This window comes from Ambystoma mexicanum, chromosome 13, assembly GCF_040938575.1.
Source record: "Ambystoma mexicanum isolate Mex_15411 chromosome 13, UKY_AmexF1_1, whole genome shotgun sequence".
Classification (NCBI taxonomy): Eukaryota; Metazoa; Chordata; class Amphibia; order Caudata; family Ambystomatidae; genus Ambystoma; species Ambystoma mexicanum.
This window is the reverse complement of record NC_090938.1, coordinates 67,590,432-67,613,594: the sequence shown is the minus strand read 5'-3', so window position 1 is coordinate 67,613,594 and position 23,163 is coordinate 67,590,432. Positions and strand designations below refer to the sequence as shown.

General features: G+C 45.9%; 1 long non-coding RNA gene across 2 annotated transcripts in view; it reads left to right on the top strand.

The window, feature by feature from the left end:
- LOC138520083 (uncharacterized) overlaps positions 1-23,163 on the top strand; it is a 274,786-nt gene that overhangs the window by 143,508 nt on the left and 108,115 nt on the right. For both annotated transcript variants that reach the window (XR_011282779.1, XR_011282778.1), the window contains exon 3: positions 12,867-13,113. This is a non-coding gene — a long non-coding RNA (uncharacterized lncRNA). The remainder of the gene's footprint in view (positions 1-12,866; positions 13,114-23,163) is intronic.

The window sequence follows — 23,163 nt, the reverse complement described above, 5'->3', positions numbered from 1 at the left end:
CCTGAACGCAAGCACACACACCATTCACCATATACACACACGCACACCCAGCCACCCATACATTTAAGTGTGCATTCTATCACCATACTGGCACACCCAGGCAGCCATCCATACATTTAAGTGTGAACCCTTTCACCATACAGGCACACCCAGGCAGCCACCCATAAAATTACGTGTGCACCCTTTCACCATACAGGCACACACACCCAGGCACCAACCCATACATTTAAGTGTGCACCCTTTCACCATACACTCACACAGGCAGCCACCTATACATTTAAGTGTGCACCATTTCACCATACAGGCACACCCAGGCAGCCACCCATATATAAAAGTGTGCACCCTTTCATCATACATTCGCACAGGCAGCCACCTATACATTTAAGTGTGAACCTTTTCAACATACACTCACACACGCACACATCATGGGGTTGAGGGGAGCCCTAACACTTAAAAAAGAAATTAGGCCTCATTACAACTATGCCAGACTGTAAACAACAGTGCTGGTAATCTCACCAGCACTGTTGTTTCCGGGCCGGCATATTACAGCTCTGCGGGCGGTTGCCATCCTGCCCCGCTGGTCAGACCTTGCCGGGCAGAACGGCACCCACCCGCATAGTTTTCACGGAAGCCCCCGGCACCGTTATTAACGTTGCCGGTGCTTCTATGGTCCCCATTCAAGTCCGATAGGACTTTATGGAAATGGGGACTTACCATTTGCCGGCGCCTGACTTCTCAGACCGCCGGGGTTGTAATCACCCGGTGTTACTGGGAAGTCGGGTGCCGGTAAATCATTATGGGTTTGGCAGCAACCTGCTGGTAGCAATGGCACGGTTGCCGCCAAACCTGTAATGAGGCCCATCGTTTCTTTTTGAAGTCACTCTGACTTTATAAAGAAATTATTTCTGTTAAAAAAATAATTTCCTTATAATTGCAGGGGGAATTCAAAAAGAAACATTTTTATTTATTTTTTCAAAAAAAAATGTTTTTTTTCAACAAATGGGGGCCCCTCTCAGGACATGTGCTGGTGGGGCCCCCGCACCACGTGGGCTGCCTGGGCCCCTGTTACGCCAGTGACAGTTACCAATATCAGGTTTTCCTAGGTTGTTTCTACTTCTAAGCACTATAATAGCTATTATTGATTGGTTCATACTGAGCGTAGCGATCTCAGTAGAATGGAGAACTGGGCTGTTTCCAGTAGCAATCAAACTGGAACGGAGCAGGCTTACCCTCGAGGCAAACTCTTAACCTGCGAGCAATCTACCAGGACGGTCAGCCCATGCCATGTAGATCCTCTTACTCCAGCTGCAGTCACCATAGCCAGGGTGCAGTCTCACATGCTTAGGTGTACCCATCACAGGACACGCGCAGCCTGAAATGTCCAAGGAATGCCATGTTATGCTTGGTAATGCCTCATACGTGGGGTTTGCTCATCAAATGCAAGGTGAGGATTCACTGCCAATCTACTGCCCTCCAATATCAGGTATTGCCTCATATACCAGGTGTTGGCATCATATTCAAGGCAAGACTTCACTGCCCGTGTACTGCCATCTTATGTCAGCTAAGGGCTCACATGCCAGGTGTTGGCATCATATGGAAGGCAAGGCTTCACTGCCCATGTACTGCCATCTTAGGTCAGCTAAGGCCTCACATGCCAGGTGTTGGCATCGGAAGCAAGGCAAGGCTTCACTGCCCATGTACAGCCATTTTATGTAAAGTAAGGCCTTACATGCCAGATGTTGGCATCATATGCAGGGTAAGGCTTTGCTCCCCATGTAGTGCCATCTATTGTCAGGTAAGGCCTCATATGCCAGGTGTTGTCATCATATGCACATATGCAAGGTACGGCTTCACTGCCCAAGTACTGCCATCTTATGTTAGGTAAGGCCTCATATGACAGGTGTTGCCATGCTATACAAAGTACGGCTTCACTGCCCATGTGCTGCCACCTTATGTCAGCTAAGGCCTCATATGCCATGCGTTGTCATCATATACAAGGTAAGGCTTCACTGCCAATGTATTGCCATTTTATGTCAGGTAAGGCCTCACATGCAAGGTGTTGTAATCAAATACAAGGTAAGGCTTTACTGCCCATGTTTGCCATCTATTGTCAGGTAAGGGCTCATATGCCAGGTGTTGCCATCATATGCAAGGTAAGGCTTCACTGCCCACGTTTGCCATCGATTGTCAGGTAAGGCCTCATATGCCAGGTGTTGTCATCATACACAAGGTAAGGCTTCACTGCCCATGTATTGCCATTTTATGTCAGGTAAGGCCTCATATGCCAGGTGTTACTATGCTCTACAAGGTAAGGCTTCACTGCCCATGTACTGCCACCTTATTGCAGCTATGGCCTCATATGCCATGTGTTGTCATCATGAGCAAGGTAAGGCTTCACTTCCCATGTTTGCTATCTAGTGTCAGGTAGGGCCTCATATGCCATGTGTTGTCATCATATACAAGGTAAGGCTTCTCTGCCCTCCAGAGCTGCAGGTGAGTGAGTGTATATTGAAAAAAGACCCGCCTGGGCCTTTTAAACTTGTTTTGCCCATTTGCCCAGGCCCCACACCGCCCCCCAGCCTGTCCTCGACCCCTGATTGGCATACCCTCCTCTGCCTTGCATGGTGTACACACCGCAGCAGCCTGTGCTCCCCCTTTCCCATGGAGCTGCAGGTAAGTTTATATTGAGAAAAGACCCGCCTGGACCTTTTTAATTTGTTTTGCCCATTTGCCCAGGCCCCACATTGCGCTGGTCCCCCGTACTTGCTCGCTTCCTTCCCGACCCTAACTCCTGCCTCCCAGCCTGTCCCCGACCCCTGATTGGTCTACCCTCCTCGGCCTTGCACGGTGTACACACCTCAGCAGCCTGCGCCCCCCCTTTCCTCTGGAGCTGCAGGTGAGTGTATATTGAAAAAAGACCTGCCTGGACCTTTTTAATTTGTTTTGCCCATTTCTCCAGGCCCCACACCGCGCTAGTCCCGCGTACTCGCTCGCTTCCTTCCCAGCCCTAACTCCTGCCTCCCAGCCCGCCCGACCCCTGATTGGCCTACCCTCCTCTGCCTTGCACGATGTACACACCACAGCAGCCTGCTCTCCCCCCATTCCTCCGGAGCCGCAGGGGAGTGCGTGTTTATTGTAAAAAGACCCACCTGGGCCTTTTAAACTTTTTTTGCCCAGGCCCCACACCGCGCTGATCCCCCGTACTCGCTCGCTTCTTTCATGGCCCTAACTCCCGCTGCCCAGCCCTTCCGACCCCTGCTTGGCCTACCCTCCTCTGCCTTGCACAGTGTACACACCGCAGCAGCCTGCTCTCCCCCCTTTCGAGCTCTCGGCACATGGTTTCTCTCCCCCTGTCTCCCGCTTCCTGAATCTCCCATAGCCCCGCCTCCCAGAACCTGCCTCCGACCCTGATTGGCCATCCTCATCCTCATAAAGGACACGCCAGGGCGCCCCCTGCACGGCAGCCTCTGTGGCTAAGGGCCCAAGGCAAACGACGGCTCCAACATAGGTGGCTCCAGATCATGTCCGCTGGTGTCAGCAGGGGAAGCCAGTGGCCAGCCATCAACTACCATCTACTAGGATAAGTATGATAGGAGCAGCCAAGGTGGGGAGTAGAGCAATTACTCTACCCTGGAAGCTTAGCCGCTTAGCAAACCTATCTAAAACACTGTGATTGTTTTCCACTGCCTCCCATGCCCCACACTGTCAATACTAGCAGTGTTAAGGATTGTACCTAACTGTTCAATTGACCCTCAAATCTACCTGTGTTTATGATTGTACCCAACTGTTCAACCGACTCTCAAATCTAGCTGTGTTTAGGATTGTACCCAACTGTTCAATTGACTCTCAAATCTAGCTGCTTAGGATTGTATTCAACTGCTCTGTTAGGCATAGGCTTCTCTCCCACTATATAGGACTTTCAGATCTAGCTGCATTTAGGATTGTACCCAACTGTTCAAATGACTCTCAAATCTAGCTGTATTTAGGATTGTACCCAACTGTTCAATTGACTCTCAAATCTAGCTGTGTTTAGGATTGTACCCAACTGTTCAATTGACTCTCAAATATTGCTGCTTAGGATTTTATTGCAGTTGTTCTGTTAGGCATAGGCCTCTCCCCCACTATTCAGGACTCTCAAATCTAACTGTGTTTGGGATTGTACCCAACTGTTCAATTGATTCTCAAATCTAGCTACTTAGGATTGTATTCAGCTGCTCTGTTAGGCATAGGCTTCTCCTCCACTATATATGACTTTCAGATCTAGCTGTGTTTAGGATTGTACCCAAATGTTCAATTGACTCTAAAATTTAGCTGTATTTAGGATTGTACCCAACTGTTCAATTGACTCTCAAATCTAGCTGCTTAGGATTGTATTCAACTGCTCTGTTAAGCATAGGCCTTTTTCCCACTATATAGGACTCTCAAGTCTAGCTGTGTTTAGGATTGTTCCCAACTGTTCAATTGACTCTCAAATCTAGCTGTGTTTAGGATTGTACCCAACCGTTCAATTGACTCTCAAATCCAGCTGTTTAGGATTGTATTCAACTGCTCTGTTGGGCATGGGCCTATCTCCCACTATACAGGACTCTCAAATCTAGCTGTGTTTAGGATTGTACCCAACTGTTCAATTGACTCTCAAAACTAGCTTCTTAGGATTGTATTCAACTGCTCTGCTAGGCATAGGCCTCTCTCCCACTATGCATGACTCTCAAATCTAGCTGTGTTTAGGATTGTACCCAACTGTTCAATTGACTCTCAAATCCAGCTGTATTTAGGATTCGTACCCAACTGTTCAATTGACTCTCAACTCTAGCTGTGTTTTGGATCGTACCCAATTGTTCAATTGACTCTCAAGTCTAGCTGCTTAGGCTTTGTTCAAGTTGCTCTGTTAGGCATAGGCCTCTCCCCCACTATTCAGGACTCTCAAATCTAGCTGTGTTTGGGATTGTATCCAACTGTTCAATTGACTCTCAAATCTAGCTGCTTAGGATTGTATTCAGCTGCTCTGTTAGGCATAGGCTTCTCTCCCACTATATAGGTCTATCAGATCTAGTTGTGTTTAGGATTGTACCCAACTGTTCAATTGACTCTCAAATCCAGCTGCTTAGGATTGTATTCAACTGCTCTGTTAGGCATGGGCATCTCCCCCACTATGCAGGACTTTCAAGTCTAGTTGTATTTAGGATTGTACCCAACTGTTTACTTGACTCTCAAATCTAGCTGTGTTTAGGATTGCAACCAACTGTTCAATTGACTCTCAAATCTAGCCGTGTTAAGATTGTACTCAACTGCTCTGTTGGGTGTGGGCCTTTCTCCCACTGTACAGGACTCCCGACCCTGGCTGTGTTTGGTATTGGACTCAATTGCTAAATTTACTGTACTAGAGTTTATTATTATACACAATCATTCTGTTGGGCGTGGCTTTCTCTCCCACTATACAGGAGCCTAAAAGATTTTAGGATTGTACTTTATCTCTCAGTAGTCTCTCACATCTAGCGGCATTTAGTCTTTTGCCCTACCGACTCTAAGGTCTAATAGCATTTGGTTAGGTACTCAATTACTCAATTGCTCAATTGACTCTCAATTCCAGCAGTGTCTGGTATTGTACTCAATTGTTCTGCTGGGTGTAGGCCTCTCTCCCACTATACCGGTCCCCATATTCAGCTATACTCAATCGCTACCTGAAGACAGGTCCCTCCCGCTGTCCAGTCACCTCAGAGCCCGGCTCTGAACTACTACTCCCTAATACCCAGACCTTCCTCTAGCTACAAAGAGGTCCCGAAACCAACTACTCGAATAACCACCCAAGACCTTTGCAACAGGCCCCCCGCCCTTCCGAGACCCACTGAAGCGTTAAGCACTAGCTGCCATTATTGATCATCCACACCGGGTAAAACCAAGTCCCAACTCGCTGTCAAATACCCAGAGAGCTATCACTACTCACCCAAATGAGTCCTAAACCACCCGACAACTGAACGTCCACTTCCCAAAACCCTTGACAGTGCACCCATAGGAAACACACCCGACCCATATCAACAGGAACAATGGACTGAACCTGAGAGCATCCAAGCATAGCAAGACTAAAGAAACATCAATACTGTAATTGGACAATTCATCACGCAACTTACCCTGCTACCTCTGCACCTTGAACCAAAATGCCCCGACCCAGGAAGGGACGACGAAAAAGAGAGCAAGACCGTGCGACATTGACCACAGACACAGAAAGCCAACAGCACCCAGCAGAAGAAGCCCCAAATACAGGAAACACCACACCTAATATGGTTATCACAAGAACAAACTATGTAAGAGAAAAATCCTTACACCTTACCTCAGAACAACCACGGAGCGTCAATACCCCAACAACACTGAAATCTCAACACATACAAGAATCCCCTGAAACACCCGGACATATGAAGGGAGCACTGAATAAGAGAGTGGGATGTTTCCAAGCTCCTTACCCCATACATCACAAGAACAGAGGAGCACCATCGATACCCAGAACATACCAGACAATACAACGGAGCCCTGGTAACCAACAACCTGACCATTAACCTAACAGCCCGATTCGATGAAGAAGAGCCATCGCTGCTCTTCAACCAATCGACATCACTGGAGAAGCACCCCTATTGAACAGCCATGCTATCAATCTATTAGACGGCTTCAATGAAGAAGCAGCCGTCGCTGTCCTTTATCCAATCAACATCAAAACAGGAACACCACGACGGAACAGCCACAAACCAGAACTATGAACAACCAATAAACAAAACCAGACCAAAAACATCCATTTAATAAACACTAGGTCAATGTCCAAACATTCAACCGAAATATACAACCTGCTGATGGAGGTAGCGACCTCCTATGTTTAACTGAAATATGGCTAGTCGACAACTACAAGATCACCCTCAACAACTGCCTGCCTGAAAACTTCAAATGCATCCCAGGCAAACAGGAAAACCAAAAGAGGGTGGGGTGTTGGCAATCATCCACAAGGAACCCCTGGCTATCAAACTGGAAGATCTATTAACCATCGATAAATGCAAATCCTTAGTCCTACGTCTTTCAATAAACCCCAAAATAAACCTGAAATGTATACTGATATACAGACCTCATCCTACGATGCAACTTTCGTAGACACCTTCACGGAAGCAATCACCATCCTAGCCATCAAGCACAATCATCTTTGGAGATTTCAACATCTGGTTCGACGAAGAAACCACAACTACACAAAAATCTTTAATCGCCCAACTAGCAGCAATGAATCTACAAGAACTAGTCAAAGGATCAACATGCTCGGCAGGACATTCACTTGATACCATATTCACCAATAAAGAACTCATTACCACGACACCCCCAATTCAAATACTCTGGAGCGACCACCTCATCATTCCATTCATAATCACAATGGCCATTCCAATAAACAAGCAACAAGACAAGCCATTGATCACAGTGAAAGGAAACTGGAGAACCATCAAAAATTCCAACCTAACTGAACTCTTGAAACTCAGCAAACCACAAGCAACACTTATGGAAGAAGCTGACCTGGATAAAAAAGTAGTTCGACTCCACACCTGGATCGTAATAATCCTAGACGACATTGCCAAAGAAAAACCTTTCACTCCCTCATGTAAAAAAGCAATGTCAAAATGGTTCGCCCCACTATTCAGTGCCATCAAAAGAAAAAAAAACGAAAGCTAGAATCAGAATTGAGGATCAACAACAATGCTACAAACAAACTGAAATTTCTGAAACAGATTTGCTCATACAAAAAGGAAATACAAAGAGCGAAGAGAAAAACACTACGATAATCAAATCTTCAAAGCATCAAACACCCAAAAAGAACTCTTCAAAATCATAAATGAAATAAAAAACACACCAGGATGCAACAACACGCCAATTTCATCGATGAAACTATGCAATGGCCCAGGCGACCACTTCAAAAATAAAATCATTACCATCCAACACTCCATACAAAGCAGATCTTGCAACCACACTGCAGACCCCACCAATCCTCATGAGAAACATCTGCACAAACTACAAAGCTTTCCCGAAACATCAGTGGAGACTTTCGTCAAAGTGGTAAATCAAAGCAATAAATCAGGCTCCCTAGAAGACCCCTGCCCCCCGGACATATACAAATCTATCCTCAAACAAGGAACTCCCATGGAATACCATAAAAATGTCCTCAACCTTTCGATCTCAACAGGGTAAAGTACCACAGGCATTCAAATCGGCGTACATCAGGCCACTACTCAAAGACACAGCAGAAAACATAGAGGATCTATCCAACTACAGATCCATCTCCAATATCCCGTACATAGCTACATTTCAAGAAACATTCATTTACAAAACAACCCAAGAATTCATAGAAGAGCACTGCCTACTAGACCAGGTAAAAGTTGGCTTCAGACCAATGAGAGGAGCAGAATCAGCTCTCCTCTCAATTTGGGAACCCATAAGCCGCACAGTGTATACCGAGATGAAGCTGCCGACAGAACACCACACCTCTCGCGATAATTCTCCCCCTTCACCCTACTAACCCATCCCGGCTTCTCATTTTCAGATCCGCCAGAGCGCCTGGGGATCAACTCCATTGGTGACGGTGCACGGTACAAATACCTTCAACACTTAACATTTAACATGTGCTGCCATCTTACGTCAGCTGAGACCTCACATGCCAGGTGTTGTCATCATATACATGGCAAGGCTTCACTGCCCATGTACTGCCACCTTATGTCAGCTAAGGCCTCGTATGCCAGGTGTTGGCGTCATATGCACTGTGCAGTTACATAGGTTCAGCGATAAACATTATACAGCAAGTGCAGTCCCACCTGCCGGTGTAGACTCTCCTATACCCTGCACACTCTACAAGGTCCCATTCCCACGTTTGAAGCACTATGAAAAGTTGACATACCATGCCAACCATATATGGAAACCAAAGGAAACGGATGACCCAACTTTAAAATGTATTGAGCACGAACTTTATGTAAAGGCTTGTGTATGCCAGTGAGTGATGCCTTCTTATATATAAACGCAATACAATATGACCTTCCCGATACTGTATCCTTAGTTGCTATTGCCTAGTGCAACAATATGTGTACGTAATTCTTTGATATATTCATATATGCATTTCACGTATGAACTAGAACCCGGTGGCCCTCCAGATATTTTGGACTCCGACTCCTGACACTTTTTTCTACTGTCCAGTAAGACATGATGGCTCTTCATCTGCAGCACCCTTCCCTACTGTGCCAGCAGTCTTAAAGCACTTTAGAATCTGCAGCTAATGACATTCTGGGGCACCCCTTATTATGCAACACATTACATGTGAATGAGAGGCCATTAACATGGACCTGTAATGGGAGCGCAGCTGAGGTCATTAGTGTGGCCTGCGATGTAGTCTTTAATCATGGCCCCGATTAGAGATAGCGATTGATAGCGATTGCTTGACTGTGCTTCACCCTGGAGAAGTTGGTTCCCTTCTGCGACGGAAGCGGAAGGCGCGGGTCGCGGATGAGGAAGTGGCGCGCGCTGCGCCCTTCATTTATTAATCTCATTAGACATTCCAGACAAGAATAAAGACGGGTCAGGAGAAGGTATCTTAACATCACGAAGAAGCTTGCGTTTTATTTCAGGGCAGTGGAAACAGTGGTGAAGTAATTCATTGCAACATGGGTATAAATTAGGGTGAGCAGATTTAAAAAGTAAAAGGCCGGGACTGGTCAACTAACATAAAAGTAGGACTAACTCTTGAAAGTGGCTGTCAAGGCACTACACTTCAGTAGAGGTTGGAGGAGAAGGGGTTTAAGTTTTACTGTTCAAATAAACACATATTATAATTCATGTATCACAAACAAACACTATCTTAATTTGCAAAATGCAGCATTTCTTCTGTGTCAGATTGTGCATTCATGCCTGTCAGCTATAAAGAGCGACTACCAAAAACAGGGACCACTGCAGTTTCCAATGGAAACATAATCTTGAGAAAAGGGGACAGAGCACCAAAAACCGGACCAGTCCCGGCAAAACCGGGACGTCTGGTCACCCTAGTATAAATACTAAACATGTACTAAAGGTGTGGTTGCACCTGGAGCCTCGGTGAGCGCATGCGCGCACACATGCACACTATCTTACCGGCCCACACCGGCTCCTACACCATAATGGACAGTGAGAATAGACGGCTCCCGAGACTCCCTTGTGATCCTTGCCCTCTATCATGCCCCAAGGTAACCTTGCCTTTGAAGCACGTCGGGCAATCGCATAGCTGCCAAGATGTGTGAATCCTCAAACCAGTTCAGTTTTCCAATTGCATGCTGGGACTTGCAGTGTCATCTTCCCATTGCAAGTGTCAGCCTACACATCACTTCATTCAATGGGGAAACCAGGACTGGCTCGAGGTGTCGTGCATAACACAGCACGTCGTTGCAGCCCTGCAATTGACTTTAAGCAAAGGGTTACATAAAGAACCAGTTCAACCAGACCTGTGTGGATTAAGAATGCCCATTGGATGGCATCGCAATGGCAGGGAACCAATTGGCTTTCTGATCGGAAGCAGTGCCAGCCTTAGTAGTGGCAGCTCGCTGGGCAGAAAAATAACTATTTGGTACCCCCCCCACCGCCACGCCCCGGGTCAATTGGGTGAGGGGTTGGAGTCGACAAATGTTTCTTTTCAGTGATGGGAGAAGGCAGCAGGAGCATTTAACAACAATAGGGTGCTGCAGCACACTATTAAGATGATTATCGCCCCACTCCGGAGCAGGGAGTTAATCACTGGAATAGTCTGCCCGCTCCCGCGTCACGGCAGGGAGATCATTATCTCAATAGAGGGCCAGCAACCTATAGTTGTTAAATGCGAATCTACGTGATTAGACCGAACACAAGTTTTTTTTTTCTTTTCAATTTTCTGCAAATATGTATGTGGGGGAGACCCCCACAGTCTCCCCACCTTACCCCTATACATTTATTATTCACTTTACCCCCCACATATATATATGCGGAAAATTGGGGGTCAGACTTTTGGGGGTCAAACTTTTGCGACTAGGTAATTTACTTTTGTGACTAGGTAATTTTGTACAATACCGTTAAATGCACCCGCTCCCGCGAGCGCATTTAATTTCAAAAGGACACTTCTCTCACACGCCAGCTCAGGGTAGTGCCTGAAAAGCTCCCCCTGAGCTTGGGCCCTGGAGGTTATGGCTACCGGGCGGTCGCCCACCCCGCCCTGCCCTAAGGCCGACCCTGATCAGAGGCGAACATCAATTCCTTTACAGAGCATTCAGAATTGCTGCATGGATTTATATCTGCTAACTATTGCCTGGGGCTCCATGTCCTTTTCTCTGTTCTTTGTTGCATGATTTTTCTTTAATGTTTACTTTTATTTATTGTTAATTTTTGTGGCTGTATGTTTTATGTTGCGCACTGAGGCCTATGGGCGTGTTGCACTTAATCAGAAATACATCAAATCAAATCATAATAAGTTAAAGATCGAGCATAAATCTTGATCCAATTGTCTACAGGTTTTCAGATTCATATCTGGGGTTGGGGGGCATAGTTAAGGGATTTCTGTTGAGCTACGGTCCCGGTTACCAACCACTACACTTGTGCAACTCGCACAAGCCGGTGGAGCAAACACGTAGGACCATCCACCAAGGATCAAGGCCTTCTGCAGGACATGACCGACACACGCAGCGGCACCCTGATACCCTAGTTCTAAGAAAAACTTGAGACAACGCTTCTCCTCCAAAACCAATCGTGTGTATTGGCCATTGCACGGTCCAACGCAGCTATAAAGGTGATGCCAGCCGCTGCGGTTGGGAGTTCACTACAACTTATCCGGCTTGGATAAAATTCATGACTGGACTGGGTGAGTGATGATCTATTCCTGGTCTTATAAGGATGTAGATAGGGCAAACAATGCTTCTTAAAGGGCCGGCCCACACTCTCAGTCTCATAGCCGCAAGCTGAGAGCAACCCGTGCTCAACATGTGCAAGATTTGTGCACCCACAAACCCCTGACCCGCCCACCACAAATGCAGAACAGCAGGGGGCTCAGTTCTGTTGTTCAGCTGATACTAGAACCAGGGGTGTTGCTAGGTTTGGAAAAGATCTGGGGCTGCGTTAATTTTGGGACTGTCAGGACTGAGGACTAGCTAGCCTTTTTGGTTGTAACCCCTTAGCTTCTATCCGGGGCTACAACCAAAGGACCCGGGGCTATAGCGCCCTCAGCCACCCCTTAGCAATGCCTCTGCCTAGAACAAGTATCAGACAAACAACAGAATGGGGGCCCCCTGCTGCTCTTGTAAAGTGTGTTTAAGGGCACCTTGCCTCTAGCTCAGTGTCATAATAATAATAATTATAATAATTTGGCATTTATAGCGCTACGAACCCTCAGCTATCTGAGCGCTGCTTATTATTACCCACAGTGTGTGGTGCTCATTTATCGACCTCGGAAGGATGAAAGGCTGAGTTTGGCCCCGCCGGGATTCGAACCTGCGTTAGCAGGCTCTGCACGGGTGCGAGCGCTCTACTCGTTGTGCCACATGACCGGCAAACAGTGCCTATTGATTCTTTAATAGGCGTTTTTTAAATGACACAGAGCTGGAGTAAAGGCGCCCTTTATTTACAGCAGTGCGGGTGCACCCTTGTACGACCTCACCCCCTGAGAGCCCCTTGAGCCGGCACTGCCTGTAAACAACACCTCATGCAGTTCCCACGCAGTGCATACCCGTCACCAGGGATCACATCATTCTGGTTGGCAAAATACAAGTTAATTTCAATTAATTGTGCCTGTATTTCCTATGGTAGCAGGAACCTGGGAGAATATGGCTACATGAATGGGGAAATAATGGCTGCCATGTTTGCTATTGCAGGTGCCTGCTGGACGCGGACCACGCCCTATTCACAGTACCCACCTGGATCCCAAATACCTATGATCTCACAGCACCGGCGCTAGGCGTGTGCTGCTTGTGAAGCTGCACATGACCCGGTCCCACGCCGAAGGTGCTGTTGACTCCCTCTTGCAGGCTGCAGTTTGGGCCTTGTGCTCAGAGTACCTAAACTTGTTGCAGTGCACTCAGAGCTCACAGGCGGCACACGCTGCCGCATGCATGATGACGGGTAAGCTTGGCAGAATATCTTTTTCAAAAGCGGCTGTTGTCCCTCAGGGTTTGGCTCCCTTTTGTTTCTTCTGGTGAGGTAACTTGTCACCTGTCAACCTCCTGCTGCGACTCTGGAGAGACAAAAGCCCCTCTCCCAGTGGCTCAATAGCTCTGCGGGCCTCATAAGCACTTCTGATCACTTTCTTTCTTAAAGTAGAACTTTCAAGTGGGTGCAATGTACTATTGATGGCCTATTTAAGAGACCATTGTTGTGTTAAGAACTGTAAAGGGTCATTTTTATTTTCAAATTGCATATATAACAACAGTTAGCTGCCTAGAATGTGTGCCATCCTCTAGCACAATTAATCATATTGTGCAAAACTGTTTTAGCTATTTGCATTATTTCCACATGTTTATATTTACCAAGCTAAAAAGCGTTTAATTAGAATGTAACATTTTCCTCACATTATGAAGCATGAAAGTGAGCCATGAATGATGTGGCAGGAGAAGTGGTCATCCTGGAGACTGGAGGGGATATTTTCTCTGGTTCTGGCCCTGCACTGATTTTCAGTACACAAGCCATTACATTAGGGGGGACAGCTTCCGCCCACTTTTTTCAACTGGTAGACGCAACCCCAGTTCAGTGTTTTTTGCGGCCAGCGTTAAAAAAAAGTTTGCTTGCTCAGGTGTTCATCTACTAGGATTTCACACCAGGTTCTCATGGTTCCAATTCAGATGCTTACCCATGAAACCATATGAAAGTGGCATTAATGCGCATGCCTCAATGTATGGAATTTGTTTTCTTTGGAATAATTCATTATAAACTTTTGGGCTTAAAAGATGGGCACCTTTTATACTTTGCTAGTGTAGTGATTGGAAATTCTCCTCTCGGATTACATATATTTTTCCATGTTTTCGCTGCTGCCTACATACGTAGTGGTCATTATCCTGTGATGTCACTTCCTGTGATGTTATCAGATGTGAATGAAGGGTCCACTTTCTTAATTTGCTGCATTTGGCCCCGCAAATCCTAGGGCCGGGCCTTGCTTGCAGTGAATCCCTGATCCACCCAGGGCATTGTTAGAAAGTTTGAGGAATGAACCTTGGACATGCTGTTGGGATATTCCCAGTGATATGTCTGCAGTCGTCAGAATGAGGCTATAAGTATGTACTCCGGTTCCTGGGGAGGGCTGCTGGGACCAGCGATTTCACACAGAGGGTATGCAGGTGGCATCTGAATGTGGGCTGCATGCCTGTGCCTCTGTCTGTGTGGGTGGACCACTATGTGCAAACAGTGGCAAAATAGGACACTGACAGTGCTGACAAGTCACTGCTAGTAGGTGATACTAGTACCCAACTATTGGCCAACTCAAAGGTATAAAGTTACGCGGCTGAATTAACTCTTTCAGAACTGGAACTTGTGACCTGCAGGTTACACAGTTTTCTGCATTGCGCCCCCAGCCTGCGTAATATGCACGTTTCAGGTTAGAGAGTAAAGGCTTTGATAGAAAGAGTTAACATTTTTCACGAAGTAAAATTGCACTGCTAGATTTTGTTGAGCGGTTAGTAAAGCCCCTTCAGCGTGTTTGTTTCTTCTGGAGGCAGTCTGAGGTAAGTACCTCCTAGTAGGAGAACAGACAAAGCACAGCCAGCAGGGGTGTGATGGAGGAAATGGGGGTGTTAATCCATCATACTGACATGTCCAGCTACTTGCATACAGTTAGTCCAAGCAGACGTCTCAAGTGTATAAAAGGCATTATCTCTGAAGATCCTGTGTCGATTTAGGCTTAAAAAAATAACAGTCTACCTCTTGTATCCAACTTCTCTGATCAATAGAACAAGTTCCAAAGTAAAACCATTTTCTAAAACAATTTCACGTTGATATGACTCACTCTATGTTTCGTTTTTTATATTTTTGGGAGAGGAATGAAACTTGTATGAATGTATAAAAATAAGAATTACTGTTTTAAACAATGACCACAAGTAATTGATGTTTCACACATGCTTGTTAACATAGTTGCCAACATGACCCATTCCAATTTATAGGTGCTTCTCCAGTCCTGTTTTTTTTCCCCCCTTGCATTCTGGGACTTGTAGTTCGAGTTTTACATTGGGGAAAAGTGAAACTACAAGCCCCAGAATGCAAAGAAAAAAACAGGACTGGATAAGTGAAATATCAATATCAGTTAAAAACATAGGGAAACAGGGGGCTTGTGAGGGCCCCCCCTCAAGTAAAAAATCCAGCGAAAATAAAGTTTTCAGTAAAATCACAGTGAGCCATGAAGGCCACCCCCGTGCAAACTGCACCCAGCAGACCTCAACTCCAAGGGTGTTGCTAGGTCTGGAAAAGATCCGGGCTACTCTAATGTCGGGACTGTCGGGACTCAGGGCTGGCCAGCCATTTGGGTGTAGCCCTGAGCTTCTAGCTGGGGGCTACAGGCAAAAGACCCGCGGCTATAGCCCCTTCAGCTGCCCCACGCAACGACTCACAACCACGCTTTCCTCTTGGACAATCTATGTTGCACTAATAACACTATATCCAAATGAATGATAATGTTGTTGGAAGACCAAAGTGGTCAAATGTAGAAGTGGGTCGTGAACTGTGCCTCCCTTACACTTGATTAAATAGACTCTGGTGTTTGTTCCACGTGTAATAATCGTCATCATGTATGTTGGGCACATCACAAGGAGAATTTCCCACCTCAGGCAGAATTCTCCCATCACAGGCAGAATTCCCCCACCTCAGGCAGAGTTCTCCCACCTCAGGCAGAATTCTCCCATCACAGGCAGAATTCTCGAACCTCAGGCAGAATTCTCCCACCTCAGGCAGAATTCTCCCATCACAGGCAGAATTCTCCCACCTCAGGCAGAATTATCCCATCACAGGCCGAATTCTCCCACCTCAGGCAGAATTATCCCATCACAGGTAGAATTCTCCTAACTCAGGCAGAATTCTCCCATCACAGGCAGAATTCTCGCACCTCAGGCAGAATTCTCCCACCTCAGTCAGAATTCTTCCATCACAGACAGAATTCTCCCACCTCAGGCACAATTATCCCATCACAGGCCGAATTCTCCCACCTCAGGCAGAATTATCCCATCACAGGTAAAATTCTCCCAACTCAGGCAGAATTCTCCCATCACAGGCAGAATTCTCGCACCTCAGGCAGAATTCTCCCACCTGAGTCAGAATTCTTCCATCACAGACAGAATTCTCCCACCTCAGGCAGAATTCTCCCATCACAGGCAGAATTCTCGCACCTCAGGCAGAATTCTCCCACCTCAGGCAGAATTCTCCCATCACAGGCAGAATTCTCCCACCTCAGGCAGAATTATCCCATCACAGGCCGAATTCTCCCACCTCAGGCAGAATTATCCCATCACAGGTAAAATTCTCCCACCTCAGGCAGAATTCTCCCATCACAGGCAGAATTCTCCCACCTCAGGCAGAATTCTCCCATCACAGGCAGAATTCTCGCACCTCAGGCAGAATTCTCCCACCTCAGTCAGAATTCTTCCATCACAGGCAGAATTCTCCCACCTCAGGCGGAATTCTCCCATCACGGGCAGAATTCTCCCACCTCAGTCAGAATTCTTCCATCACAGGCAGAATTCTCCCACCTCAGGCGGAATTCCCCCACCTCAGGCAGAGTTCTCCCACCTCAGGCAGAATTCTCCCATCACAGGCAGAATTCTCGCACCTCAGGCAGAATTCTCCCACCTCAGGCAGAATTCTCCCATCACAGGCAGAATTCTCCCACCTCAGGCAGAATTATCCCATCACAGGCCGAATTCTCCCACCTCAGGCAGTATTATCCCATCACAGGTAGAATTCTCCTAACTCAGGCAGAATTCTCCCATCACAGGCAGAATTCTCGCACCTCAGGCAGAATTCTCCCACCTCAGTCAGAATTCTCCCACCTCAGGCAGAATTATCCCATCACAGGTAGAATTCTCCTAACTCAGGCAGAATTCTCCCATCACAGGCAGAATTCTCCCACCTCAGGCGGAATTCTCCCATCACGGGCAGAATTCTCCCACCTCAGGCGGAATTCTCCCATCACGGGCAGAATTCTTCCTAGATCATTGCTCGTGGCACCGGCCTCTGTGTTTGGGTGCCCATATTTTCAAAGCGAGACCAACCACAAACTAAAGCAGGACCAGCACCCCACTTACCTCCCATTCCAATCGTCCTCATCTTCCAGCCCCCCCCCTTCACCTCGTCACATGTGGGATCCCCCAGTAAATCATGTCCATTTCCAGCTCTGCTTCTGGGGCTGGATGCAAACTATGCAGACGTGGCCCTGACTCTCAGCATGTTAAAAACACTGACCTTGACTCAGATTTCTATCACAGGACTTGCTTTGCAACTGCTCCAAATCAGCTTCTGTGGCACAGGCAGGTCATCTGTGTGGCTGTTGTCTAAAAGGTTGGGGGTTCCAGCCGGTCCTGGGAGGGCAGTACTCTGGCTTAAAAGGTAGTAACTAAAACGACTATATTTGGTCTATGTTTACTGGCAAATGAGACGTTTTAATCTCTCCCTGTAGTCGAGCTGGGATTTTACCAGTGGCCCCCCTCCCATTTACCCCAAACTTTGGCAGGGTTTTTAAATTAATAGCACCACAGTTGGGAGGTGAGAAGTAGCACTTCTTGCATGACAGTCCCCGCAAAACCGGGATATCTGGTCACTCCAGCTTGTGAGCCGTGGTTCTCTGCTAACAGCAAACTGAATCCATGAAGCACTGCAGTGTGTGATGGGAGAGAGGACGTGCTGGGATATTGGGGTAAGGAGTTTCCCATCCCAATCTTTTACTCTAACAACCTCGACCATCAGCATTGGGTTTGTTGCCATGGGGATATCCTTCTGCTACAGCGCGAGAGTTGGGCAGTGTTGTTGAGCTCATTTATTTAAAGCATGGGGATTGGGGGGAGAAGGGGCTGTTTGCCTAGTCATGAAGCTCCCTACCTTGCACACGGTGCTGCTTTCAGATGTCTCCCCTCGTGCCATCCGGAGCATGTGAGTGCCACCTGCTCCAGGCTCCCATCTTTGCCTGTCAGGGGACTGGAGAATGCCACCTTTGTGCTTAAGCCTCCTCACGAGCAGTTGTCAGCTGCTTGCCCATTCGTTCCCAGAAAAGAGGGCACGAGCCTACTCGATGCTTCTCATTGCACGAGCCTCATGAGGATTACAAGATTTGCAGGGCACATCTAGGATACACACGTGGGACCAATATTTAGCACACAGATTGATGCAGCAGGTGCATCAACCAACTGAGGTACTTTTAGCTGCTTTGGAGTTTTACTTACATGATGATAGTTGAACACAAGAAGGCCTGATACATGAGCAATATAATTATGGAGGCAAAAGCAGAGGACAATCAGAAATTAACATATTCTAATGTAATTGGCTTTTTTATGGCGTGTCGTCTGCCATTTAGGCTGCTTCATGGCACTTCAAAGTTCATGTGATGGGTGTACGGCTGGGTGTAGAGCTTTAACGCTTCATAAATAGTATCATTACTGTGGGCAACCTTTTTTCCTCCCAGTCACACCATTGCAAGAGGAGCCAGTTCTAAAACAGCTTTGACCCTACAGCACTCTAAGGGATGGAGGGTGTCAACGAGCAGTGATAATGGTTATGATTAATTAAACACTTTTCAACGATCACTTTTAGATCTGTTGGAAAGCAGAGTGCAATTAAAAAAGTCATGCCATATGTTGCCCGCAGGCACATGCGTTAATATCAGTCGCTTTGATTTCACTGCCATCCCTCTCCCCATGACATCAGTTGGATCAAAGTCTGCGGCAAAGGTTTCTCCCCACTCTCTGGCACATTTAAAATAAGGCTTCTTCAGGGTTGATGCATGGATGCTGGGTGACTTAGTAGAAATTCCATTTTGGTAACATGGAAAACCAATAGTGATCCGGTGCACGGTCTAAATGCCAGCAATATAACATAGCACAGAGTGTGACTTTCTGGGTGCAGTTTCTGGAGCAGGAGCAAGCATTCTGATTGGCACGGAAGCATTAACTTAAATTTCTGCCTACCCCACCCATCATATCTTCGAGTAAATTGACCATTTTCAATCCCAAAGCTATAAATACATGCTTACACATTTGAGAGGCCCAAATATAGAGACGCCTAGCTACAAAACCATTATATTAAAAAAAGACAGTCACAAGGGGGAGTGAGTCGGACCTTAAAATTGTTCTGGATTTTAAGCCGGATCAGTGTGATTTAATTGATTTATTTTTAGATACAATTCACTGCAAATATATGCAGGGGAGACCCCCCAGTGTCTCCTCAGTACCCCCATATCCCCATCATAATTAGTACCCTAGCCCTCCACCCTGTACATATTTGCTGAGAAATTCAGTTAAAGTAATCAATCTAATTATCCTGGATAAAATTTACTACGATGTGATCAACGTTGTGCAGAAGCACCTTTGGCCGTTCTTATGCGCAGAATGGCATTACCATTTAAATGATCTTGGACACAAATAACCAGACAGACTCAAAGAATGTGGCAAAATACTACTTTATTATCAGCTCAAATACAGTAAGGGAATCTGGTGAGCGATATATTGTAGCTCACTCACTCTCAGCTACATTTTGATTACACAAAGGCTTTATACCTCTATGTGCGTCAGCTATGAAGTCATCCTACTGGCAAAGAATAAAAACCTATCGAACAGAGGGATCAGTTAGGGGAACATATGAACTTATAGTGTCTATAAGTGTTAGTAATATTATTGTCTGCCCCTTCTCTGGCACGCATATCTTGTCTTTTCCTCCAACTATGTATAATACAGATTATAGCAGCATAACCACAGCGGATTGGAAATATATAAAATGAGTGCAACTGTCAGGGGACATCGGAGGCTATAAGGACCCCCAGCACCAGTTGTGCAACATCTGGGGATGAAAGGATTAATAGGGGACCTAATGGAGTAACCCAACAGCTGATCCCTGTGGGATGCTTTTACCCATGCATCCAAGCCCTACAATAAAACTGTGCAGTACTGGCATGGAAAACATCAGGATGGCCAGAACTCCCCAGAGAGTGCACAGGGAAAACATGAAGAATAGGCTGCCATCCATTTTTGCCTATGTTGTGAGCACAGGAGGGCACTGCCTAAAACCACCATTGGGCTACACACACAGTAGCCTGAAAGGGAATGGCAATGCTGATTGTCAAAAAAAAGCAACCCAGAACTGTGGGGAATTCATTTTCTTAATCCCAAAAATGGTTGCATTACCAGTACTCACCACTATCAGAAAGCCAGCGTTTCAAAACCACCAGACTTTTGTGTAAAACTGAACAAATGAAACAAAACCAGACCAAGGAAAGACTTGCTAAGAGGTGGATACAATGTAAAACTATATTCTGAAATGACTTGAAGGAAGTAATTATTTAATGTATAGGTAAAAATTGTCAGTTTGATTTGAATGTAGAAAACTGGGAACAAAAAGTGACATTTAGCTGAAACCTGGCTTAATGAAACTGAATTCTGCCTGACAACTACCCCCGACAGGAGAAACCAGTTCAGCCACTTTTCCCAGGCCTAGCTGCATCCTGCTGCCCCTTGCCAAAAGGAGTTGCCACCTCTCTGATTAGATTAGGTGTGGAGCACCTGGAAACTGGAAAGAACAGAATAATGCAACTTCCTTGACTCAGGCAAATGTTATATTGGGGGCGTCGTAAAATAGCTTCCTCTTGGGAGAAACCGGGGGACAGCTGTGCCTCTGTGAACAAGCTGTCTTGGGGGAAGTGGATAAACCAGTTATTCCACCTTGTGATGTGGGAAGCCACACCCCTTTTTGACCAGGGCATAATTTTAAAAAGATAGATAACTCATAGTGCGGACTTGTCAGAATTATATAAGTAATATCATTATTTTTGTGATTTTTCTGTGAACATTTTGAGAGGCGTTAGGACCCTGTGGTGTATTCTGGGGGGTTGCTAGCGGAAAATAGGGTCTCACTCCAAATGTCTGCATGTTAAAAATCTGACACTTCATCAATTAATGTCCATACTCCTTTCGCACATGTGTGTAATTTTGGGTAAATGTCCGATATTGAAAAAACCAGTTAAAAAGCGCAAAATGTTGTCATTTTTGAATGCAAGCCCCCAGGAAGATCAGAGGTGGACAAGCATGGACCATAGGGAATATATAATGTGTACATGTAATTTCAACAAATTGTATATCTGGGAAAGATGTATTTGAATCAAATAAAGATTTGTGTGCAATCTGACCAGGGGAGGTTCCTCTGACCATAAAACCTACAGCATCACTCTGACTCACATTTCCTTCCCCCAATCATGGGAGAGGGGAGAATTGGGCCAATGACAAGTAGAGGGGGCAGGCTTAGCTAGGCCCAGGCACACACCCATTTTCAAAACACATAAAAAGAGACTGCTGGGACAGGTAGGAACATTCAATTCCATTTGCTGCGGAGCATGCTGACCGACAACTTCAAATCCAGAGATCCAGACTTCAAATCCATCAATCTCCAAAGACCAGAACTTTACTTCAGAACTTAAAGCAAGGGCCTAAACCCACAAACTGAGAACTCTTCTCAGCAGGCCTCAGCATCCTTAAAATCATTTGCAAACTATTCCACAGCCGGGCGAGCTGTTTGAATTCTTTTGCCAAGAACAATTGCCAGAGACCAGACCAGAGATCCAGAGTGACCCAGACCGCTGTGAGCAGAACCAGAGAGCAATCACGATTCACACACTCGCACATTTACCGCGATTTGCGATTTTGGCTCAATTTCTCCACTTGTCAAAATAGCAGCTCCATTCTTTCCTTTGTTAAAATCCGTTTGCAACTTGGTAATAACTCATAGAGCATTGCTAAAGTGAGCCTGAACTAATACCAACACGCATCTCCCACTCACCCTAAATCTCTAGAGGGAATTAAAATCATTGGCACATTTTCCCATCCATTGCCATCACATTTAAAAAGCCTTTTGGGCCTGTGTTTCAAACTTCTACCTGTTTCCTCTAAGCTTGCTGGGAGGGAACTGAATCTCGTATTGTATTTGATTTCATTCCTGAGAACTGTGTGCTCCTCTTTCCATCTCCTTCCATTTCTTACATTGCATAGGGGAGGGGGGTGAATTGCCAGAGAAAAAGTGATTATCTTATCTTTTGCTAAAATCATATCAAGTATTTCTGTACTGCATTTTAGTCCTCATTACTTTTCCCTTGAAATCATAAAAGTATTTTTGCTACTTTATCCATCCTATACTAACTCCTCATTGATTGTAAAGAAGTGTGCCAGTGCCAGATTACCCATTGTTGATCAACATCATATGTCTAAGTGTACTATCAGATATTAATTTATTATAAAGTGTGATATATATATATATTGTTTAAATTCTCAAATAAACCTTTTAATTTGCAAAACAAACCTACTTCTTGGCTCAGTGGGGTCAGGGGGATTCTAAGAGGGGGTGTTATACAAGGGTGGCCATCCAGAGTACTGAACTAGACATAAAAAATACATTAATAAGGGTTTTCCTCAGCATCCCAGACTAGGAATTGACTTGGCTGTAGTGTTGATTGAATATCGCTTACAAAAGTGGGGGCTCGGAGACGGGATATTCTGGGTTAGATTTACCATTTGTGCAGATTAATACAGTGTGCCAACTGACCAGATACACATATCCGGTTAGATCACCACGCTGTTTTACACTGTGAAAGCACCCCTCAAAGGAACGCTCTAAGGAAACGGTCTGTTTTGCAAAATAAAATACAAACTTCTGTAAGTCAGGAAGGAACTCAAATTCCAGAATGACGACCTTGGTAGATATGAAAATAGCCAGAGAGCACTTCTTACATAAGCTATTTTTGAGAGGTGAGTGGACTCATCAGGACCAAGCGGTCTGGCTGCAGGCAATCGTGCAACAGGTCACTGAAACAGGGTCAGAGATATGGAGAGATCAGGGTCCATTACATGTGGCCCTGAGTGAATTATACATGGCTCCTAAAGTTAAAGATGAACACGACAAGATGGTTAGGATAGCGGCATATTTGTATCTATGTATGGGAGCCATGCA